The sequence below is a fragment of the Rhineura floridana genome, chromosome 2 (assembly GCF_030035675.1).
Source record: "Rhineura floridana isolate rRhiFlo1 chromosome 2, rRhiFlo1.hap2, whole genome shotgun sequence".
In the NCBI taxonomy this organism is placed as follows: Eukaryota; Metazoa; Chordata; class Lepidosauria; order Squamata; family Rhineuridae; genus Rhineura; species Rhineura floridana.
In genome coordinates, this window is record NC_084481.1 from 225,824,066 (window position 1) to 225,846,156 (window position 22,091).

General features: G+C 42.2%; 1 protein-coding gene across 2 annotated transcripts in view; it reads left to right on the forward strand.

Annotated features, from left to right (window-relative positions):
• Positions 1–22,091, forward strand: part of KCNH5 (potassium voltage-gated channel subfamily H member 5) — a 282,255-nt gene that overhangs the window by 215,759 nt on the left and 44,405 nt on the right. The gene's annotated exons all lie outside the window — the stretch shown is intronic.

Genomic DNA, 22,091 nt, shown 5'->3' on the forward strand with positions numbered 1-22,091 from the left:
TCCTCCCAGCAGAGCCCAGGGTGGCAAACAAAAGCACTAAAAATACCTTAAAACATCATAAAAACAGACATTAAAATTCATTAAAACAAAACAACTTTAAAAATATTTTTTTAGAAAAGCTTTGAGGACTTTTTTTTTTTAAAAAAAGGTTAAAAAACATTTTTTTAAAAAGGGTTTTAAAGCTTATTAAAAAGCAATTCCAACACAGAAGCAGACTGGGATAAGGTCTCTACTTAAAGCTTGTTGACTTTCCCCGTAAGAGTAGGGAAGGAAGGATCTCTTAAATTTGGTTCTCCATATTCCTGCAGCAATTTGCAATTTTTTGTTGTTACAAAAAACCTCTCATGAAAATTCTTCAGCATTTTAGTGTGAATTTCTCCTGATAAACACATTTTTATGTAGCTTTGACTAACGTACACATTTTTGGAAGCAATTTCTCCGAATATAAAGCATTTTGTTTTGTTAATTTTCGCCAATATATTCATTTCATATGCATTTTCTCCCAATATATGCATTTTCCTAAATAGTTCCTAAATTTATCTTTGTTATCTTTTTGGCGCCAGGTCAAGGCTTTCCTCTTCTCCCAGGCATTTCAGCATGTGTTTTATATTGTTTTACATTTTTAAATTGTGTTTTAAATTGTTTTTTTAAAGATGTATCTTAAATTGTATTTGTTTTTAGTTACTGTAAACCGCCCAGAGAGCTTCGGCTATGGGGCGGTCTACAAGCATAATAAATAAATAAATAATAAATTTGGAAGGGTTGCTGTGTTTCAGTTCTCATATTGTTTCAGAAAGTGCAAATTTAATAAACTCGGCTTGAAATGTGAACTGAATCAAATTTCTCACCAATCCCTACGCTAGAGGTAGTTAAACTATGGAGTTCGCTTCCACAGGAGGTAGTGATGGTCACCGACTTGGATGGCTTTAAAAGTGGATTAGAGAAATTCATGGAGGATAAGGCTGCCAATGGCTAGTAGCCCTGAGAGCTATGTATACTTTGAGGATCAGAGATAGAATACCTTAGAATACCAGTTGCTGGGAGCTGCAGGAGGGGAGAGTGCTGTTAAGTTCAGGTCCTGCTTCTGGGCTTCCCACAGACATCTGGTTGGCCATTATGAGAAGAGGATGCCTTTGGCCTGATCCACCAGCCAGGGTCTTCTTATGAGAGTGGCCGAGGAGACCTGCTCGCTACAATAATAGGTTCTCTCGCTCTCCATTCTTTACTAAGGATGGATGAATCTGTCAGTTTTGCTTTGTTTCCCCATTTTCCCCATCTTAAGTTCAGGTCTTTCCATTTCTGCATCAGTTTGACTTTTTTTTAAAAAAAAAAAAGTCTGCATAAAAATTTGTATGTATTTTCATATACATTCATGCAAATGCCCACATTTTGTATGTAATTTTGCCTGGTATACAATTTTTTTGCAAGCAATTTCTCCTAATATAATGCCTTTGCATGTGTTTATGTTTATCAGTATATGCATTTTGTACACACTTCCCCCTAATATACACATTTTTGTACACGTCACAAAATTCAGAGAAGTGCAAATGTTGAAGAATAACTGTGTTTCAGTTTTCATATTGTTTGAGGAAGTGTGAATTAGATAGGTTAGTTTGTCATGCAATCCATTCCTACTTTTTACCATCCTTGAAGGGTGAGGCTTATTTTTTCCCAGGATGTGGGACTGCCGTTGTGTTGCCAGGCCATTCCTTTAGTCCTAGCTATTTTCACAACGTCGTTCCCACTATAAAGTGGGGGTGATTTTGCCCTCACACTCTCCCCGGGAAGAAGACAGAGTTGGTTTGTCCCGAAGGGAGGGATGAGTTTATGGGACACATGATGTGCCCACTCCAATGAGGGAGGGGCAACGTAGGGCTTAAATGCCTGCTTTACCCCTCCAAACCTCCTCTTGCATTCGTTTGCGCCCTCCCTCCCACCCTATGCAGTATGGGTTATGCTGGTCACCTTTTGGGGGGCCAAGTAGGAATTTACAGGGGGGCTTTGTTGGGGCCCTTTGGGTTTTGCCTGCTTCATACTGTTGGGTCTAATTTGTTTGGCTTTTAGGGAGAGGCGTGGCTGATGGCCTGTTATGGCACTGAATTCGGGCAGGTGAAGAAATTGGGGGTTGCAGTTAGGTATACTGAGGCATTATTAGGTAAGGGGCACCTAATAATCTAACAGGCCTTCAGTCTGGGGTGAACTGGGGGGTGGCCACTTTGTGGACTGTCATGCGCATCAGGATGAATGCGACTACAGTGGAGCCACGCCCAAGCCTCACCCAGCAAGGAGGGAAAGTTATTCCACATCCTTGGCTGGTGGGTCACAACTACGAGTTGAATGACATGCCCAGGAGTCTGGGGGGAGTCTTCCCTACCAGAAGTAGTTGAATTCCTCACCTGCCCATATGTTATAATTTGGTTAACTGGAGAGATTTGATTTTTATTTGAATATTGTTATATTTTAATAAATATAACATTCAATCCAATGCCTTGTCTCTGTGTCTTCTTCTTGGGTGTGGGGGCAATATCTACTTTTGCAGAGCAAGATATCTGACTCGTTTCAGGCATGAAAACAAGCTCATCTCACTAGGTACTATGATGCTATAAACAAAACTGGGATGATATCTGAACAAGAATTAAAGTACAGGAGGATTTTCATTTGCCCTGGTAACAGTATTTGCCATTATAGCACTATATCCTTTCATGTGGAATCAGAAAAAAAAGGTTTGAAACACTGCTTGCAAATGGAGCTGAACATCCTGTGCATTTTATTTCCCTGCTATATAAAATGATATGTTCTTACTTTTGGGGGAATAATCCATTTTATGTCAAAATATGGAATGGAGCTCTCCAGACTGATGTAGAACACAAAGCAAAGGACAGACAGCATGTGGACTTCTAAACCTTTCCAGCTGACATCCTGAACATCAGGAAGCTTCTTGTCAAATTGGTGGTATCCTGGAATGTCACTTATTTATTTAACGATATTATACCACTTGCTTGTAATGAAAACCCTCAGCGGTTTTAAAATTATCAGTTAAAAACAGTTAAGAACAAGTAATTTAAAACCTTTAAAAGATAGTTAAAATTAACAGTAATATAAAAAAATTAAAACACATGAACGTCCATGTGCCTGGGTAGGATTACCTAAACAAAAATGTTTGAAGCAGGAACTAAAAAGAGTACAGCGAAGGTGCCTACCTGATGTTAATAGGCAGGGAGTTCCCAAGTGTAAGTGCTGTCACACCAAACGAGTGGAACAAGTATTATGTAGCGTCTGTAACAGGGCCAGTTCCACAGATCAAAACAGTTGAGTGGGCACATGTGGGGTAAGGTGATCCCTCAAATAAAAAGGTCCCAAGCTATCAACAATTTATGAAATATTGCTGGAAAAGATGTAGCAAACCAGACCAATATATTCACTATCGGTGTTGGTGGCATGATAAAATATGGAAAATATTATGAATACATTAGTTAAAAGCTGCAGCTAAAATGATTTTGTAGAAAAATGGTGTCCAGTTCTAATTGTAATTGACTTGGCTAACGAGAAGCAGAAAAGACCACGCAGGTTCTCTTCAACAGTACTGTGCTGATTACAAGATACATTAAGGTTACTGTGAATTCTTCTATACAGGTATCCAAGCAAATTTTTGTTGTACTCTTTTGTTATGTGCCTTCAAGTCGATGATGACTTATGGCGACCATATGAATCAGTGACTTCCAATAGCATCTGTTGTAAACCACCCTGTTCAGATCTTGTAAGTTCATGTCTGTGGCTTCCTTGATGGAATCAATCCATCTCTTGTTTGGTCTTCCTCTTTTTCTACTCCCTTCTGTTTTTCCCAGCATTAAATTGTTTTTTCTAGTGAATCATGTCTTCTCATTATGTGTCCAAAGTATGATAACCTCAGTTTCATAATTTTAGCTTGTAGTGATAGTTCTGGTTTAATTTGTTCTAACACCCAATTATTTGTCTTTTTCTCAGTCCATGGTATGCGCAAAGCCCTCCTCCAACACCACATTTCAAATGAGTTGATTTTTCTCTTATCCATTTTTTTCACTGTCCAACTGTCACATCCATACATAGAGTTTGGGAATACCATGGTCTGAATTATCCTGACTTTGGTGTTCAGTGATACATCTTTGCATTTGAGGACCTTTTCTAGTTCTGTCATAGCTGCCCTCCCCAGTCCTAGCCTCCTGATTTCTTGACTATTTTGGTTAATGACTGTGCCTTTACAAATCCTTTACAAGTTCAGTGTCCTCATTGTCAACTTTAAAGTTACATAAATCTTCTGTTGTCATTACTGTAATCTTCTTGACATTCAACTGTAGTCCTGCTTTTGTGCTTTCCTCTTTAACTTTCATCAGCCTTTGTTTCAAATCATTACTGGTTTCTGCTAGTAGTATGGTATCATCTGCATGTCTTAAATTATTGATATTTCTCTTTCCAATTTTCATACCTCCTTCATCTTGGTCCAACCCCGTTTTCCCGAGATATGTTCTGCATACTATTCCTTTATTCTGATTGTTTTTCTTGATGCATATTTGTCAGTTTATGTAGTGTGCTATACTAAATTGTGTTCTGTTTAAGAGGGATTGTGCTATTTATTTTTAAATGTAAAAAGAAAATATTGTAAGATAAGGAGCATTAAGGAGACCAGTTTAACCTTGGGGTGGCTTGACTGCATTGCCAGTATTGATCATTGCCACCCTGGGCTCCTGCTGGGAGGAAGGGCGGGATATAAATCAAATAATAAATAAATAAATAAATAAATAAACATGGGGCAGCCCCCAATGATGTTCGTACACACTGGTTCTTCCAGTTTCTCTTTTCCCCACTCCAGCCCCCCATGAAGATCCAAATTCTGCTCCAGAAGGTCTCCCAACCCTCCTGTTCAGATTGGGAGGTGGCTACGAGGGGGAGGAGACAAAGAGGAAGCCCATTGGGAAGGGACCATAGCTCAATGGGAGAGCATCTGCTGTGCATGCAGAAGATCCCAGGTTCAATCCCATAAGATCTCTAGATAGCACCACTCTCTTTGGACCATTCTGTTCCCAGATAGGAAGGAAAACCACTGGGCTGCTTGAAACAGCAGCAAAGCTTTGGGGAGGGGAGTTATAATTTCTTAGAATGTGCTTCTCCCCACCACACTTTCATGGCTCTTCAGATGTGTGTGTGTGTAGGGATATTTGAACCAGTTCTTGACAGCTTTACACCTTCTCCGAGAAGCATCAAAGCAGAGGTTGAGTGTTTACATTGACTCTGTTGGCTCCAGTTTTTTTGTGGGGGCTGTTGTTGGGCAAAATGTCCTTAGTGGGGGAGCCCCTCCATTCCACCATCACTGCTGCCCATTTGCTTGATCTCTCCACCTGGATCCAATTCACAAAACTGCTCAGAAGGAAAGGGAAAGGCAATGTCAGCTCTTCACTGAGACAGCAGTGTCGGTGGGGATGCAGGCAGGGCTGGAGATTCCTTGGTAATTGCCAGACCGTAAGTCCTCAGCCGGCAGCTTGGCTATAAATCTGCCAGGCTAGCAAGGAGGAAGCAAGATAAGGGCAGAGGCCGTTCAAAGCTTACGTGCCAAGCCAGAAATCCAGAAAAGACATCAGTGAAGGTCCGGGTCTAGTTTGCCGAGAGATCAGTCCAAGTCAAGGTTCAGGGGATAGGAAGACACACAGTGGTCACGCCTGACATTGTAGTCAGCAACAAGCTGAAGCCAAGGTTTGACTTTTAAGGAGCAGGTTTGTCAGCAGGTGTGAGCCATCAGCGTTTTGGCCTTAAGTGGACAGGCCTGCCCCTCTTCTGCCTGACCTTCTGTTGTCTACGTCCTGCAGGTGAGGGGGGGTATCCTGTTCACTGTCTGCGTCTGGCTGAAGGGCTTCAGCTGTGTCTGGGGTGCTCTGCAGCTGAGGGGGAGAAGGAGCTGGGTTCTCAGGAGTTTCCTCCATTTCTCTTTCTGGGTCTGCTGCTTCTGGGTCTGCTGCTGTTACTCCCGAGTCATCCTCATCTGATGAGTCCTCTGACGGGGCCATGACATGCAAGCTGAGGCTCCTTGTTTCTTGCCCTTGTCACTCCTTGGATATGATTGGAAAGAGCAGGTCACAGTGGGGAACGTCATGCCCAGCCCTCCAGGCCTCTCTGTGTAGCCCTTGGGACACTCCCCAGGCCACACCCTCTCACTTGCCTTGCTTCACTGGCCTCTTTTGGCTGGCTGGCCTGTGTCCTTACACTCTGATGATGCCTCTTGCTTCCCTAGATGCAGAGCTTGGAAAAGTTACTTTTTTGAACTACAACTCCCATCAGCCCAATCCAGTGGCCATGGTGGCTGGGGCTGATAGGAGTTGTAGTTCAAAAAAGTAACTTTTCCAAGCTCTGCCTAGATGAAGGATAGAGAGGGTATGTGAGTGTGTGTAGAAGCTAACCCACTGTCCAAAGGTAAAATGAACATTTGTTGCTTCACCCACTTTTGCTCCTGGCCCCGCCCACCCCCAGCATGTGGCCCCTGGAAGGTTGCCCAGAAGGGAAAATATTCCCCATCCCTGATGTAGGTGAACAAGCAGCAAAGAAGAGGTGGGGTGGGGATGCTGTGGTTTGTTCAGTGGGCCCCTGCCGGGTATGGGCCTTCGCAGGTGTCTGACCCTGATACCAGCCCTGCATATTGAGCAAAAGAGGCACAGAGGGGTGCTGTCATACATTCATGTAAAGCACCTTAGTCACTCAGGTCAGCTATCTAAAATAATTTTCAGAGGGTGGTGCAAAAGCAAGTGCCTAACCCCAGTATGTTATGTACATGGTTCCAGCTGCATTAGTTAAAAGACATCAAGAAATGTTTAAGACCAGTGCCAAGGTTGCAACATGACCCTTTGTAATAATTGGTTACAGGTTGCAACAGTTTAACTCTGAGGATACCAGCTACACGAGTGAGGAAACATAGTTCTGCAAAGTTCTGTCAACCAGTCAAAGGACCTTTACCAATTAACTGCTGGCTTTTAGCCAATTACATTGTTACAACTACATTTAGATGTGGAAGCACCTTAATAATGGCACCCAAATGAAGGTGACAGCTTCTTCTTGAAGTATGAGGTGACTTAACATTTAAAAAGCACCAGCAATCATACACATCCTTCAAAGATAATGAAAGCCATCCTACGGACCACAAGTCTAGAGACTTTGCTGAATACATACAGTGCTTTTAATGTCGGCAAGAAAAATTTTAATCAGTTAATTGCACCAGCTAAATGACGAAGGTCTGCATTCTTATTTGATCCATGCAGATGTGATTTGACTACTGGATGCTTGGTCTTGTTTCCTTCTCCCCCCCTCCAAAAAAATCCCCTTAGCAATGGATAATATACACCTGTCACCCTTGCTCAACGAATGACCCAGTGATTTTCCCTTGGGGAATCCATGAGACTTGTGTTTGGCACAGCGTGAGACACTTTGTCCCCATGAGAGAGATCTCTCTAGCGGTAAATCCTCCATCTTTTATCCCTAGGGAGATGTTTATCTTGTCAATCTATATTCACTAGCAAAGACTAAGACATCTCTGGACTAAAGAAAATGGTACGGGGGAGAGAGAGAAATTCAGTTCAGTCCATATTTGAAGGTGAACCATATTTGATAGTTGGCACCATCCGAAACAGCCATCCTTTGAAATCTGAACTTCTCTGAATTTTGCAATGCTGCTCTCCAGCCAAGTAATGTGTATGAAAAAGCATATACTAGGGTAAAGTGTGCGTAGAAATGCACATATTAATGAAAATTCCATTAAAATGCATTTTAGGGGAAATTGTTCTGCAAAAACATGTTAGACAAAATTGCATGCAAATATTAGGAGAAAACTGCACTAAGATGCTGATCAAATTTCATGAGGAGTTTTTTTTAAAAAAATGCAAACTGATGAGGAGAACTGAATTGAAGATTGGAAAAGTGAGAAATGGAGAGAAACTGAATTTGACAGATTCACTCATCCCTAAGTGGCACCCAAGGGAATGAAAGTCCCTCAATCAGGTGTGGGGAAGCTTCGGCCCTCCAGATGTTGCTGAAACTACAACTCCCATTATTCCTGGCCCTTGACCATGCCTGCTGGGGCTGATGAGAGTTCTACTTCAGCAATATCTAGAGGGCCAAAGATTCCCTACTCCTGCCCTAGATATTACAACAATGTTTTGAGGAGGGTAGAGAACTGATCACACAGAAGGATTTAGCTTTGACCATTTTTATCCATTTTATTTTATTTGGAAAGATTTATAAACTGCTTAATCAAAGAGCTCTCTAAGTGCTGAACATAATCAAATTGTGCCAATACACAGCTGAAATCCACAAAGATATTTGAAAAACAAATATACATGAAATAATGATCACTGAAACACATAGCTGATAAAACTTTTGAAATGGATATAGGTAACTAAATGATATGTCCAGATAGACTTGCTGAAATAAAATAGTTTTCTGCAAGTGTCTAAAACGATATAGCGAGAGTGCCTGCCTAAGTTCAATAGGCAGCGAGTTCCAAAGCTGCCACACTAAAAAAAGCTACTTCTCACACAAGTAGATTACATCATGTAGGCTGTGTCATGTGCTTATAGTTTGACTTATTCCTCTCTGTCTGTTTATTATATACTAGGGATGGAAAGATCTGTCAGCTTTGGTTCTCATTTTTCCAATCTTAAATTCAGTTCTCCACATTTCTGAATAAGTTTATGCATTTTTTTTTAAAAAAAATCCTCTTGAAAATTCTTCCTCATTTTGTGCAAATTTCTCTTAATAACCACATTTTTATCAGCAGTTTTGACTAATGTACAGCTTTTTGCAAGTAATTTATCCTGATATAATGCATTTTGGATGTGATTTTCACACATATTCATGTTCATGTCGCCCTAACACAGGCGTTTTTGTAAACATTGGTTGGTTGGTGAACTGCATTGCAAAATTCAAACCAGTGCGAATGTCAAATGATGGTTGTTTTTCAGTTCTCATATGGTTTCAGAAAGTGCAAATTTGATAAATTCGGCTTGAAATGTGAACTGAATTGGATTTTTTACAGAGAGCCAGTGTGGTATACAGGATAGGATTATTGATTTGTTCCAGGAAATAATAAAAAAGGCATTCTCAGCAAGCCCTGTTGGATCAGACCAAAAGTCCATCTAGTCCAACATCTTGCTTCCAAAAGCGGACTACCAGATGACCTCCGGAAGCCCACAAGAGGGACATAAGGGCAATGGCCCTCTCCCATTGTCCCCCCCTCCCCAGGCACACTGCCTCTGGACCTGAAGGTTGCATATAGCGATCATGAGGAGGAGTCACTATCAACCTGACCTCCACAAATCCCCTTTTAAAGCTCTCTAATCTAGTGGCTAGTAGCACATCTTTTAGCAGCAAATTCCACATATTCATCATGTGTGTGAAGAAGTACTTCTCTTCATCTGTCCTGAGTCTAGTGCCAATCAGTTTCACTGGATGACCCTGATGTCTGGCATTATGAGGGATGGGTGGGAAATGTCACTTTCTCCAGCCCCATGCATGATTTTGTCATTGTGGATCATGTCCATCTTTAGTTCCGCACTTAATACCGTATTCTGTGCCCTCCACCGCTGACCTCAGTGTTCCAGTGCTAAGGTAACCCGGCCCCTCCTGAACACTCCTCCTGCCTGGTCTTGAGTTGCCCGACCCCTCTGTGACATCAGAGCAACTAAACCAATGGCAAAGTCACTCCGGGTCAGCAAAACAGAGCAGTCGATGGCATTCAGAGAGGCAGGGCAGTGATTTCAAGAGAGAAAAGCTAAGAGATCCAGGAGGGAAATGTTGGACCATAAGAGCAGGTTTAGCAATATTCCTTATGCAGAACTGTGGCCATGAGGCTGTTGGGAGGATAAAATGGATGAGCTCCTTCAGAAGAAGTGTAGAATATAGATGTACTGAACAAACTTGAGTGGCACAGCTGGGGGCAACTGGCTTTGTATATTGAAGTCGTTTGTCTGGTAGTGGACGGTGAAAGCTTTTTCATTTCCTCCCTTAAATTTTGCAAATTCAGTATGCACTCAGCGCCCCAAGCAACTTGGGAGGATTTGGGTCCACCCTGAGTTCAAGGTAAGCAGCTTTAATTACTGGAAGTGCCCCTTTTCATCGTCCTGGGCAAGCTGTTCTGGGCTCCGGTTACATTTATGGTGCACCGTGGAAGGTGACAGAAGTTATAAATCTCGCTCAAAGGGAATTGAACAGGAGAGTCTGACTAAGGCCTTTCCCTCATGTACATTGGCAGACCATTTAGCAAAAGCAAGTGGTGATTAATTGTGCTGGTTTTCTTCCAAACAACACGCACACACAAAAGGGTGGTGTTTCCTTTTTTCCTTTGTTTTTTTTTTTTACAAGGATGGGAGAGAACGTATGCCACATGAATATGCAAAAGCCTTTTCCCCTGATAGCTACAGTCTGTGAGATGGCAGAGGAAAGGGTCTTCCCCCCCTTCTGAATCTGTTCTACGTTGAGCAGTTCAAGCAGAAGGCGAGAAAAATGTGCATTAGTGGGAAAGTAGATTTTGAGGCTTTCCAGTCCTGAGTTTAGTCCCCACTCCCCTCCCTAACAATGAGATTTGTTAGGAGACCCCTCTTCCCTTCGCAGAGCTACAATCCCCAGAGTTCTCTAGGAAGAGGGACTGACCGTTGAACCACTCTAGCAATGGTCACCTCTGTGAGGGGAATGGGATCAGCTAACAACTCTCTGTACCCTTCACAAACCACCCTTCCCAGGATTCTTTGGGGGAAGCCTGTTTAATGTCATTGAATATGTCACTGGGATAACAGTGCAAAAAACATGCAGTGTGAATGTGGACCTAGACTTCACTCATTCCCATGCTGGGATGGAAGGATCTGCCAGTATCAATTATTTCAGTTTCTCATTTTTTCCAATCTTAAATTCAGTTCTCCACATTTCTGCAGCAATTTGAGGGTTTTTTTTTTTAAACCCTCATGAATATTCTTCACCATTTGAGTGTGAATGTCTCCTAATAAACACATTTTTGTTGGCCGTTTTGAGTAACGTACACGTTTTTGTAAGCAATTTGTCCTAATGCTATTTATTTATTTATCTATCTATCATTTGGTTTATATCCCACCCTTCCCCCCAGCAGGAAGCCCAGGACGGCAGACTAACACTAAAAACACTTTAGAAAAAGGTAAAGGTGTCCCTGCACTTGTAGTGCGAGTCGTTTCCAACTCTTAGGGTGATGTCTTGCGACGTTTACTAGGCAGACCGTATGTATGGGGTGGGATTGCCAGTTCCTTCCCTGGCCTTTCTTTACCCCCCAGCATATGCCGGGTGCTCATTTTACCGACCACGGATGGATGGAAGGCTGAGTGGACCTCGACCCCTTTTACCGGAGATTCAACTTCCTCCTTCCGTTGGAATCGAACTCCGGCCGTGAGCAGAGCTTCGGCTGCGTTACCACCGCTTACCACTCTGCGCCACGGAGAAAACATAAAAACAGACTTTAAAATACATTTGGAATTGAAGGCTGTTAAGGATAGGGTGTGAAGGGTGCTGCATTACTAATGTCTATTATATTATTTTTAAACTAGTTTGAACTCTTTTAGCTATATGGTTTTAATATTGGAAATAGTTTAATTTTATTTTAATGTAGACTTTGTATGTTTTTAATTATATGTATTTTTATCTGGAAGCCTCCGTGAGTTCCAGTTTTGGAAAAATGGCGGGGTATAAATAAAGACAATAATAATAACGATAATTAAAACAAAACATCTTTAAAAACATTTTTTAAAGCTTTCAAGACTTTTTAAAAAAAGGTTAAAAAATTGGTTTTTTTAAAAAAAAGCTTTAAAAACATATTAAAAAGCAATAAGGAAGGAATAAGTTGAAGCTGAATCCTGACAAAACTGAGGTGCTGTTTGTGGGAGACAAGGGAAGGCTGGGAGATATAGACCTGGTGCTTAACGGGGTACGATTGCCCTTGAAAGACCAGGTCTGTAGCCTGGGGGTCATTCTTGACTCCCAGCTGTCTATGGCAGAGCTTGAAAAAGTTACTTTTTTTAACTACAACTCCCATCAGCCCCAGCCAGCATGGCCACTGGATTGGGCTGATGGGAGTTGTAGTTCAAAAAAGTAACTTTTCCAAGCTCTGGTCTATGGAGGCTCAAGTTTCAGCTGTGAGCCGAGCAGCTCTGTATCAACTCCATCTATACGGAGGCTACGCCCCTACCTTCCCAATCATCTGCTCCCACCGGTGGTACATGCCCTGATCACCACTCTCCTAGACTACTGTAATGCGCTCTACATGGGGTTACCATTGAAAACGGTTTGGAAATTACAGCTGGTACAGAATGCAGCGGCACGTCTGATTGCAGGCAGCCACCGTAGAGATCACATCACTCCTGTGTTGAAGGAGTTGCATTGGTTACCATTTGTGTACTGAACCCAATTCAAGGTGTTGGTTTTAACCTTTAAAACCCTATACGGTTGTGGCCCAGCCTATCTGAAGGAGCGCCTCCAGCATCGACAGGGATGCTGCTCAACAAGATCGACCTCAGAGGGCCTTCTCTGGATCCCACCAGTCAAAATAGCTAGGCTGGTGAGGACTCGAGAGAGGGCCTTCTCAATAGTGGCCCCCACCCTCTGGAACTCTCTCCCAGGTGATATACGCCATGCCCCGTCTATAATGAGCTTCCGCAGGACCCTGAAGACTTGGCTTTTTAGGCGGGCGTTTGAGATGGGCTAGTTTTTTACTGTTTTTAAATTTTAATTGTTTTATATACTGTTTTATCTTGTACGTCGCCCAGAGTGGCTGGACAACCAGCCAGATGGGCGACTAACAAATTTAATAATAAATAATAAATAAATAAATAAATAAAAATTCCAACACAGACGCAGATGCAATGCATTTTTGTATGTTATTTTCACTAATATATTCATTTTTATACACATTTTCTCCTAAGATATGCATTTTTTGTACGCATTAATTGGCTGGAGAAATGCATCACAAAATTTGGATAAATGGGGATTTCAAAGGACAGCTGTGTTTTGGTTCTCGTATTGTTCCAGAAAGTGTGAATTTGATAGAATGTTGGAAGTGGAGCTATTGCTTGTGATAAGAACATGAGAAGAGCAGCCCTGCAGGATCAGGCCAATGGCTCATCTAGTCCAGCATCCTGTTCACATAGTGGCCAACCAGATGCCTTTGTGCCTTTGGGCACAACAGTGACATGCTACACTCAGCCCACTTTTGCCTCTGTTAAACAGGTTTTGCAGCATTTTTAGGCAAATCTTTGCTGAATGCTCGCCCATTTCAATTGGGGGGGGGCTGAATCCTAGCTCCACCCAAAAGTAATCCTGTGGAGATGATGGGGGGGGGGATGATTTTTTTATTGGGGGAAAACCCATAATGATTTAGAATTGTCAAATTTTTCCAGTCCTGTTCAGTGATGTTTGTTATCTCTATTTGCCATCTCTTCTGCATCTTTTGACCTTACTGGTTAGGGCTTCTTTCTCTTGCCTAAAAATGGTCCCAGGCAATCAGGGATCATGAAGTGAATGCTACATAGTCAGATTTGGACAAAATGACAGTGAGAACAAAGAAAGCCAACTTTGAGTGAAGGTGATGCTTCCTGATCTGGTCACATGGGTGGTCTAAGCCAATCAGAGATCCTTTAATCAGCATGATGAGAACCACAGAGGACAAGAATATTTTTATCCCCTTTTGCAGCAGTCATTGAAAAATTGCTGAAAGGGGGCACTTTTTAATGCTGACAAATATTCCTGAAAATCTCCCTCCACTTTTTCACCTAAGCTCTATTTGTATTGTTTCAATACTCTGCAGGTCCTGTTTGATCAGAGACAACTACAGAACAAAAGAAATGCGGGTTTATTTTATAGTACTTTCAGTTCCCTTAAAAGCTACTGTTGATCTCTAGACTACTTTTCTGCTAGCTGCTTCACATTGGTTGTGTCTGGTATTCCCATTAATGGCAAAGTCTTTGGAACAGCAGGTCTGCATCTTTTACATGTGTGTGACTGTCACTCATCATTAAAATGGGGACAGCTATGAAGATGCAAGATTGTCTGTAAAAACTGCCTAGCCATTGGCTGAATTGTAATGATGTCATAGAATGCTACTGGCATTTTTTACTGATGTTCAAGGAGGGTTACACATGGAATGCTAGCGAATATTGCAGTTTAAGTGAAGGAAGAGGAAGGCTGGTCTAGGACAGAGTATGAACCTCATGACAGGTATAGAAAGGGCTGGGTGTTGTTGATGGAAAGACAGTATGGAGAGCAAGAGAATTAGGGATTCATGGGGCCATTGCCTGAGGAGGCAGGGCGCTTGGATGTCAAGTTGGCTAAGGTACGGAGGGAACAATTTCACATGTCCTGGGCCTGATGTATCTCTTTTTAAAAGCTTGGTTTTAGTGCAAGGCTTAATTTTTCCCCCTTTAACATTGTTTGGGGCTTTGCGTAACATTGTGTGGATTTTCTGTAACTAAAGTGCCAGCTGCTTTGGTAATAAGCCCTGCAGAAATGCGTATAAGAAGTAAATAATTCACAATGAGCCCCGCAGAGCCGAGATTTCTTTAATGACAGCAAACCGATGTACCATTAAGATCCCTTCATCAGCATTTTATTTCCCCAAGAAGACCGCATCTTCATTTCCCATCAAATTATTGTTGGGTCTAATATCTATCGTTCCACATTTAGCCATGACCCAGTTGAAGCAGAATCTATACCTTCAAAGAAAGAATCGGTGGCTTTTCCTGTAAAGCAGCAATAGGGAACCGGTTGCCCTCCAGATGTGGCTGGGCTACAACTCATCCTTGACCATTAGCCATGCTGCTGTGGCTGATGAGAGCTGGAATCCCTCAACCCTGGAGGGCCACAGGTTCCCCCCATTGGCTGTAGAGGGTTTTGTGGCATTTGTGATGGTTACAATAACTGAGAGCTTGTGGGATGAGGGTGCCAAGAGGCGGGTGTAAGTGATACTCCACAGTGGGTTTCCTAAAGGCAACCAGTACTAAACTAGACGGGCTAATGATCCAGCTCAGTACAAGGGGTTTCTCCCATATAATGATTGGAAGCCAAGAGTTATAGGTCAATGGTAAATCATGTACTTCACATGCAGACAGTCCCAGGTTGTGGCAGGTCTAGGAAAGACTCTTCTCTGCTTGAGACCATGGTGCCATGTTGTAAGCTGAAACAGACAGTATTGTCAGGAATGGGAAACTAGCGGCCCTCCAGATGCACTTGGACTCCAACTCCTATCAGCCCCAACCAGCATGGCCAATGGTCAGGGATGATGAGAATTGTAGATCAACATCTGGAGGGCAACAGATTCCCAATCCCTGGGCTAGATGGCTAATGGCATAGTCCCCCTGTATGTTTTGAAGGCATCTTGCTGAAGATAAGCATATCTGGGACTGGGACACATATACACTGCCATAGTTTCCATGACTGAAAAAAGACTACCTTGGGTTCCATGATGGAAGACAAACAGGATATACATGTAAGAAAATAAGGAATAAAGGCTCACAAATAAATTTATAAAAGTTGCTATCCCACCTATCAAAACCATATCTGTGTAAGTCATTGGTGGCAAATCAACACCCTGGGGAAAAACCCTTATCCATTTTGCTGAAACTTGCCTGTCTGGTCCCCTGGATCTCATTTTCACTCACCACTGGTGAGGGATATTAAAAGTAACAAAGAAGCTTTCTTCAGGTTCATCCATAGTAAAAGACAGAGAAAAGAAATGGTGGAACAGCTGCTCAATGAGGATGGCAAAATGGTAACAGATGACAAAGAAAAAGCAGAAGTGCTCAGTTCCTACTTTGGCTCAGTCTTCTCCCAAAAGAGGGTCTATGGCCCTCCTGGAAAACATGAAGTTGAAGGGGCAGGATTGCAGCTTGAGACTGATAGACAAATGGTTAAGGAATACCTAATCACTTTGAACGAGTTCAAATCTGCCTGATGAACTGCATCCTAGAGTATTGAAGGAACTGGCTGAAGAACTCTCAGAACCACTGTCTATTATCTTTGTGAAATTGTGGAGGATGGGTGAAGTGCCAGTTGACTGGAAGAGGGCTAATGTTGTCCCTGTCTTCAAAAAGGGCATAAGAGAGGAACCTAGGAACTACAGAGGAGTCAGCCTGAGATCAATCCCTTGGAAATTTCTAGAGCTGATTATAAAGAGGTCAGTCTGTAAGCACCTTGAAAACAATACAGTCTTTACTAGAAGCTGACATAGATTTATCAAGGACAAGTCCTGCCAGACTACTCTTACCTAATTGTTTGATCAGGTAACCCCCCCCCCCAGTAGACTGTGGAAATGCTGTGGACATAATATATCTAGACTTCAGCAAAGCTTTTGACAAAGTGCTCCATGATATTCTGATCAGCAAGTTAGCTAAATGTGGGCTGGATGGAGCAACTATCAGGTGGATCTACAGTCAGCTACAGAATCCTACTCAAAGAGTGCTTATCAATGGTTCCTTCTGAAAAATGGGTGAAGGTAACAAATGGAGTACCACAGGGGTCAGTGCTCTTCATCATTTTGATTAATAACTTGGATGAGGAGGTGCAGAGAATGCTTATCAAATTTGCAGATGATACAAAATACCTTGGAGGACAGAAACAAAATTCAAAGTGATCTTGATAGGCTGGAGTGTTGGGCTGAAAACAACAAAATGAAATTTAACAGGGATAAGTGCAAAGTTCTACACCCAGGAACAAGAAACTAAGTGCACAATTGGAAGTTGGGGGATACTTGGCTTAGCAACACTACATGCGAGAAATGATCTTGGAATTGTTGATAACATGCTGAAGGTGAGCCAACAGTGCAATGTGGCTGCAAAAGGGGCAAATGCTATTTTAGGCTGCATTAGCAAAAGTATCATTTCTAAATCGCGTGAAGTACTAGTTCCCCTCTATTCAGTACTGGTAAGGCCTCATCTTGAGTACTGCATCCAGTTCTGGACACTGTAATTTTAAGATAGAGGCAGACAGGCTGGAACAGGTTCAGAGGAAGGCAACAAGGATGATCAGAGGACTGGAAACAAAGCCCTATGAGGAGAGACTGAAAGAAATGGGCAAGTTTAGCCTTGAGAAGAGAAGACTGAGGGGAGATATGATTGCACTCTTCAAGCACTTGAAAGGTTGTCACACAGAGGAGGGCCGGGATCTCTTCTCGATCATGGCAGAGTGCAGGAAACGGAATAATGGGCTTCAGTTACAGGAAGCCAGATTTCAACTGAACAGCAGGAAAAACTTCCTAACTGTGATGTAGAAAACTATTGAAATAAGAATTACTTGTGAGTAAGTATCCTTGCATTTTAGTAAGCTTTGATTTTCTGAAGAACATTTAACTACTGAGCAAGTACATCTGGAAACAGTATGCTGCATAAGGAAAGACATTTTAGCAAGTTTCATTACTCTGTGGTTATGAACAAGAAGAGCACTTAACCACTGAAAGAATAAATTTTACTATCATAAATAAATAAATTTTAAAGTTGTACATCCTGTGAGCCATCCATTAGCAGCAAACCCAGCAAGACAACCATTGACTTTCTGCCATGTTATCTAAAAATCATTAGTGGGATTATGTTATTCCCAATTCCCCATGTTCCTTTTTCTAAAGCTATTAGATCCTTTCAAAAAGACTCATTTAGAATATTCCTATAAAGTGTATTATCAGCAGTAGCTGCAAAGCCCACAAATAAAAAAGTTCAAGCAAATATAAACCGATTGATTTAGATTCACGAATCATGGCATCCCATTGCTGAGGATGAACAGGAAAGTGTTCTACCATCAGCATCATGCTAGCTAGCCCAAATGTCCCAGGTTCAAACTCTGGAATCTCCAAGTAGAGCTGAAGTCTCCTGCCTGAAAGCCAGTCAGTGCTAGGGTTGCCAGGTTCAATCCCTGAGACTGACCCTGTATCTTTAGGAGAAGAGAGAATCAGCCAAGTGCAGGTGTTCTTGCAACCCTGTAATGGGAAAAACCACCAAGTGGAACTCTCCCTTCCCCCTGCACAACTTTTAAAGATACAGAAGACCTCTTGGTTGCCAGGCCCAGACTAACCTAGGTTCATTCATTTCAATGGGCCTGCTCTGAATAGAATGTAGCGGAATATAACCCAATAGATGCATCAAAATACAGATGAAAATCTATAGTAAGTGGTATATAAATTTTGTTTAAAAAATAATAAAATAATCTGAGTAGCCTTGTCCAAAGAAAACCATTTTTAGCAGGAATTGGTGGCAGGTGGAAGGAACCTGCCTAATATCAATAGGCAGGGAGTTCCAAAGAAAGACTTGCTGCTACACTAAAAGATCACTTTCTTGCAAGTGCAGAACAAACATTATCTGGAACTTGCAAAACTGCCAGTTCTGCAGATGGAAGCCACCGAGTGGGCACAAATGAGTTAAGGCAATCCTTCAAGTAAAGTTATCCCAAGCTCTTAAGGGCTTTATAAACTAATACTCTTCAGTTTTACAAGGGTTATGCAAACAGTGTTAGTACCTCTTGCTTGCCCGTATAGAGAATGGAAAGGGGCATATGTCTATATGCAGAAACGTCTGACTTGCGTTTGAGTGGAATGTAATCTACTGCACAAATGTAGATACTGGGCCAAGCTCAAGGTTCTAGTTTTGATGTACAAAGCCCTATACTACATAGGACCAGGATACCTGAAAGTTCATCTTATGTCTTATATACCCAGTTGATCACTGCGGTCCGCAGGTGAGGGCCTCCTGCAGATACCATCTTATCAGGGGGTCCATTCCACACAACATAGGAAGCAGACCTTTAGAACAGTGGCACCTACCCTTTGGAATTCCCTCCCCTTAAATATTAGACAAGCACCATCTCTCTTATCTTTTTGGCGTATACGAAGACCTTCCTCTTTCAACAAGCCTTTTAAGTAGAGACCTTATCCCAGTCTACGCCTGTGTCAGAAATGCTTTTTAATATTTTAAAGCTTTTTTAAAAGATGTTTTGTTTCATGTTTTTGAAGATGTTTTGTTCTAATACATTTTAAAGTCTGACTTTAAGATGTTTTAGAGTGTTTTTAGTGTTTTTGTTTGCTGCCCTGGGCTTCTTCTGGGAGGAAGGGCAGGATTTAAATAACAATAACAATAGCAGAAGTTGGATCCGTTACCGTGCCCGTTTTTGCCTCTGGTTTCACCCATTGCTTACATGTGGTCCCAAGAAGGTTGTCTATGAGGATATGTGGCCCTTCACTAAAAATGTTTCCCTACCCTTGCTGTAAGTAGGGACAAGGAGAAATTCAACTCAGTTTGAATTTGAAGCTAAATCTATCAAAATCACACTTTCCGAAACAATAACGGAACCAAATACATCCTTTAAAATTCTCATTTATCTGAATTTTGTGATACAGTTCTTCAGCCAAAGAATGTTTACAAAAATGCATACATCAGAGGAAATTGTGCATGAAAACCAATATATTAGTAAAAATAGCATACAAAAATATTAGGAGAAACTGCTGTTATGGGCTACCTGTGTTTTCCGTATAGATATTGGTCATTTCAAGTTCTTAATGTTAGATATAAATATAGAAAATTATATATGAAATGTAGTGGAATTGTACTCTTGTAAATTGTTCCTTTTTCCCCCTTGGAATATATTTACTTTCATTTTAGCGCAAATGTTCTCAGTGAAACATCAACATGTGATAAGAGTCTGGGCGTTCGGCCAACCTAAGTGCTTGTGGTTGAAAGAAGTGAATTAGGTTAAAAGAAGAGAGAATAGGCTTAGGATGCAGGAACAGAACCCGCATACATGCTGAGAGGGAGATATAAGAGTCTAGTATTAATGTCAGTATGTAAAGCCTAGATCAAGGTAAGCAAAGGCTATAAAAGCTAGCCAGCTGTGGAGATCAGGGTCAGTTGTTTCTACCACTGACTGAAGAAGGAAGAACATCTGCTCTAGGTGTTGAGATCCACTCACACCATGGGTAAGAATACTCCTTTACTGAGGTGACATGATGTAGGTAATACTATGAAATGTAATATGTCAGCGTACATCCCCAATGTCTGTGCTGTGTATGACCTGGATTCTGATATAATGTGTCCACTTCACATATGTATGTTGAATGCTTATAATAAGAGTCTACGTTGTTGACCTTTCAATTTTTTTACTTGAGCTATCCCTAGACTTGAGAAAGCTGTCAAGTGGGATCTCCACCCACTTGGTTCACCTATTCAGTTCTAGCCGCTGGCAATAACCGTGGCAGCTTTGGTGACCGCAACGTTTGCCATACAGGTTATCTAGGTAGACACGGACCGAGGGGAGACGCAAGAATCTTCAGTCTAGTGCACAGTTTCACAGATAGAGATGGTTTGAGGCTATCTCAGAGCTTACAAAAATGTGTACATTTGTCAAAATTGCATTCAGATAGGTGTTTATTCAGAGGAACTTGCGTGGAAATGCTGAAGAATTTTCATGAGTATATTTCTGCAGAAATGTGGAGAACTGAATATAAGGCAGGAACAATGAGAAACCGAGAGAACCAAAATTAACAGATCTTTCCATCCCTAACTGTAGGCACAAGAACAACCTTGCTAGGTGATACCTTACGCCTTTCAAGTCCAGCATTGTGTCTCTCACTGTGGCCAACCAGGTGCTGCTGGGAAGCCCCAAACCAGCCCATGAGGGCAATAGCTGTCTCCTGCACTTGTTCCCCAGCAAATGGGATCCAGCAGCATGCTGCCTCCAATCCTAGAGGCTGCAGGTAGGCCATCCAATGTTTCTAAACACTGGAGGTGTCTTAGAGCGTAGCTGCCCTGCTAAATTAGATCAAAGGTCCATCTAATCCAGCCTTCCCCAATCTGGTTGGTGCCCTCCAAATGTTTTGGACTACAACTCCTGTTAGCACTGTCATGATATATGGGGATTGTGACGCCCTTCCCTGGCTCTCCCTGTCAGGTTCCCGCCTGCTTGTGGCTACTGCCTTTCACTAGGCACCACCAGGGACACCACCAGTCCGGACCGTCCTTTATATGGTTTCTCACTCCGCTCTAGCACAGATCTCACTAGATCCCACTGCTAGGCAACACCACCAGTCACGTCCTATAACCAATACTCCCAGAGACTTTACCTGAGTCTCTCTCTAGCTGGTTACTTTTGTGACTGCGTGCTTATGCTGTTCCCAACCCCCTTGTATCTTTATATATAAAGCATACAACTCTGGGTTGCTCTGGATACTTGACTTGTTACTATTTCTCCCTTCACCGCTGCCACCATTAGATACTGTTTTTGTTCAGTCTTGGTAATTACCTTCCCTTCCCTTCTGGTCTGTATATTCCCCAGCCAAGGATCAGGCCTTTGGTAAACCAAAGAAGTATTTATTTACTAATAACATGAAATAACAAGATTACTTTTAGAATGTTTCACAAGCGTATGGTTTCATATATATATCCTCTTTAAATATCAGCCAAATCCAATCCAAACTTCCCTCAGAACTCTGCCAACCCACTCAACAACCTCTCTCTCTCAACTCTCTAACTCTCTCCTTCCAACCGTCCCCCCTTCATCACTCACAAACCTCCATTTATACCTTCAGCTAGCCAGCCACTCAGCCAATCATCATCCAGCATACTTCAGCTTCTCACCCATGTACTCCCCCTTTCTCTCTCAGTCAATTACCATACATCACCCAATAGACCCGCACTTACCATATTTACAGATGCTAACTTACAGGAACATTACAGGGATATCCGCCACCTTGGAGGGGTGGTGTCCCAAGCAAGGGCAAGTCACATTCCCTGTTTGCAAGGCCAGGTCAAGCATGGCACAGCACCTTGGAGAAAGATTAAGGTGTGGGTTCAGGACAGCACCTAGTGATCTGGCAGCTGAGACCAAATATTCAAGTTATCTCAGCAAGGTCCTGGAAGAATAGGCTGAGTTCTACAGTAGGGCTAGGTAATCACTGAGTGCTGGTGCCTTCCAGGGCAGCCAGTGGAGACTAATGGCTCTGATGTCAGTGGGGCAGTGAATCTGCTCCGGGTTTTAGTCTAAACTTTCAAAGAAGCTGTCCAAGGTGCTGAAACCTTTCAGCTCCTTAAAAGTTT